The sequence below is a fragment of the Cebidichthys violaceus genome, unplaced genomic scaffold, assembly GCF_023349555.1.
Source record: "Cebidichthys violaceus isolate CVI_PGR_0920_01 unplaced genomic scaffold, fCebVio1.0.p SCAF_38, whole genome shotgun sequence".
Lineage (NCBI taxonomy): Eukaryota > Metazoa > Chordata > Actinopteri > Perciformes > Stichaeidae > Cebidichthys > Cebidichthys violaceus.
In genome coordinates, this window is record NW_027176572.1 from 2,450,821 (window position 1) to 2,454,058 (window position 3,238).

General features: G+C 37.0%; 1 long non-coding RNA gene across 1 annotated transcript; it reads right to left on the reverse strand.

Annotated features, from left to right (window-relative positions):
- Nucleotides 1–1,214: 1,214 nt before the first annotated feature.
- LOC137884403 (uncharacterized) lies at nucleotides 1,215–2,845 on the reverse strand. Its single transcript, XR_011104733.1, has 3 exons — nucleotides 2,742–2,845; nucleotides 2,312–2,337; nucleotides 1,215–1,296 (listed from the first exon to the last, which is right to left on the reverse strand). It is a non-coding gene; the product is annotated as an uncharacterized lncRNA (long non-coding RNA).
- Between the last annotated feature and the right edge of the window lie 393 nt (nucleotides 2,846–3,238).

The window sequence follows — 3,238 nt, forward strand, 5'->3', positions numbered from 1 at the left end:
ATGCACTTTATACTTACAAACAATTGTTTGCACTGTTGCTCTTGGGACCTGCAGCTGCTTTGAAATGGCTCCAAGTGACTTTCCTGACTTGTTCAAGTCAATGATTCGCTTTTTCAGATCCATGCTGAGCTCCTTTGACTTTCCCATTGTAGCGTTTGTGGGCGTTTGTATCCAATGAGCCCTATTTAAATGGCCTCAGAGAAGTCACCAGCTGTAGTCACTCATAATCACTCACAAGAAGTTAAGAGGCCATGCTATGAAGCTCATTTCATTGACACAACTTTCTAAGTCACCAAAATTGCTAATTCATGTTGCTGTATGTATATTTTTGACCCAGCAGATTTTGTCACTTTTTCTGTTAACCCATAATAAAGTCATGAAAGAACCAAACTTCATGAATGTTTTTTGTGACAAAGAAGTATCTGTTCCAATCACTCTATCAGAGAAAAATCAGAGTTGTAGAAATAACTGGAAACTCAAGAGAGCCATGACATTATGTTCTTTACAAGTGTATGTAAACTTTTGACCACAACTGTAACAGTACATGTATTGACACACAGTTACATATGATCACCATGTGTTTCAGATATTAAATATTATGCTTAAACATGTATTATTTGAATTGTTGAAATGGTTTATAATTTTGAGTTCCTCACAAAAACAACTGACTTACTCAGTTCAATTTCAGCTCCATTAGATTTCTGAGGATTTTTATTGATACTTGATTATGATGAAGTATTTAAATAATATCCCACAGCACCTTATTATCATCATTTAATGTTGAATAAAATAACACTTTCCCACAGTCTGTTTTGTCTTCAGTGTTTTCTTTTCTGATTTTTTTTTTTATCACCATTACAAAGAATCCAGACTGTATCATCACATAGTATTGAAGTTAAACAGAGTGAGACTCCCTCTAGTGGATGTTGTACAGTATTGTGTTGTCTTTGCTCCAAAGGTTTTTGTACAGAGTTTTGGTGTTTCCTGTCACTGTGGGCTGCAGAGCACAGTAGTACACAGCAGAGTCTGACAGAACAAGCTTCTGGATCTTCAGAGGAACTGATGTCTTGTTGATTGGAGCATCAAATCTGTCTTTCTGGAACTCTGGAGCTTTAAATACTGTGTTTGAGAAACTTTTCATCATGAACTTTGGGAAATCATTGACTTCTTGTTTGTACCAGAACAAAGTGGGACTTGCTCTTGTTGTGTCAAATGTACAGTCAAGTGTAACTGTCTGTCCTTCAGTAGCGATGACATCTCCTGTTGACTGGATCACTTTGTCTTCTCCTTTACACTCTGAGGAAGAAGAGAACATGCAGAAGAAGAGATGAATCGATAAAGATGATTGATCAAAGCAGAACTATCAGTAGGGTTAAAGAGTTACCTAGCCAGAGAGTCAGACACATAGACATTTAGAATAGTCTGGGTTTCACTGACTGCTGTCTGATGTCAGATTGAACCATATAACGAGTTCTTTAGAAGCTACTAGATACCAACAGAAGTTATCTGTTGCTTTTCTCTATAATGAACATTAAACACACTCACAGCTGAGTTTCTGGTGAAAAGTGTTGAGAGAGGAACATGTTGTTCTTTCTATCTTACCAGAGAACAGAGCAGCAAGAATAATCCACAGCCAATGTTCCATCTCTACAACAAGGTTTAAATCAACAGGAGAAACTAGCTGATGTTCAACAAGTTCCAGTAACATCTTAGCTCCTCCCTGAATCTCTCCGTCTCCTCTTAGATCTGTACTTTCACTTCTCAGTTACTCTTCCTCCTGGTTAACAGGCTCATAGCTGCATTTTGTACCTTCTAAAGGTGTGATCTTTTTCTTTATTATGTTTTCCTGTTTACTTAATAACAGGAGTTACATTACATTACGGCCATTTAGCAGACGCTTTTATCCAAAGCGACTTACAATTCAGTATCTATCTACACACCGTAGACGCAGCTACGGGAGCAACTTTAGGGTTAAGTGTCTTGCTCAAGGACACATTGACATGAGACTAGTTGAGCAGGGGAGCCGGGGATCGAACCATCGAATCAACCGCTCTCCACTTAGCCATGGTCACCCTGTTACACAGTTACAAACAGGTAGCTATCAAAAATGGATTATCTTTTCAGGATTTGCAAACACCAGAAAGATTTAATTCATACTCCTAAAGTAGAGACCGCTGATGATCATAAATTATCAATGATATCTCCAGACTATGAACAGTAAGATTAACATCAACAAATACTTTAGCAAAATTTACTTTCATGTAGTTTACAGAAATATACGAGCAAGTTGAGTTCTCTGCTCCATACTCACTAGTAGGATGGTCTGGAACACCAGCACTTCACATGTAAAAAACAAGCTTCCACAATTAGTGTAATTTAATGGAATCTATGATCACATATTATCAGCATAAATATATGATTAGAGGACCTATGATTGAACCCTGTGGAACACCACAAGAAATCACATCCTGACCAAACAGAGAAACTTCTTTGTAAAGAAAAGAACAAAATCAATCCAACCATAAGTCTTTGATGACATCCAGTTTATGGAAAAAAAGTTATTAAAAATGCAGTATTTGTCAATATTGGAGTTAAATATAACCTTAAATACATTGACACATTCTTACATATTATCACCATGTGGTTTGATATTGAATATTTTGCCCAAACATATGTACAGTTTGTATTATTAAAATGGTTTCGCATTCAGGCAATTATAATTTTAAAAACAACTGACTTACAGACTTTAATTTCAGCTCTATTGGATGTCAGAGGTCTTGTTGATCGTGATGAACTATTGTTCATATGAATAATATCCCACAGCACCTCATTATCATAACTTCCCTCAGTCTGTTTTGTCTGTATTGCTTCACTTTCTGTTGTGTCTTTTACAAATAATCTAGACTGTCATCACATACTGTTGAAGTTAAACAGAGTGTGACTCCCTCTAGTGGATGTTGCACAGTATTGTGTTGTCTTTGCTCCAAAGGTTTTTGTACAGAGTTTTGGTGTTTCCTGTCACTGTGGGCCTCAGAGCACAGTAGTACACAGCAGAGTCTGACACTTCAGCAGAGGAGATGTTCATCTGGATTAGGTCTTGATCCACTTTAATCTTCAATCCAGGGATTGGACTATTCAAGATGCTTCCTGTTCCTAAATGGTAGATGATGAACTCTGGTGGTTTTCCAGGATATTGTCGATACCAGAAGAAATAATCACTAGATGAAAGTTTGGAGTA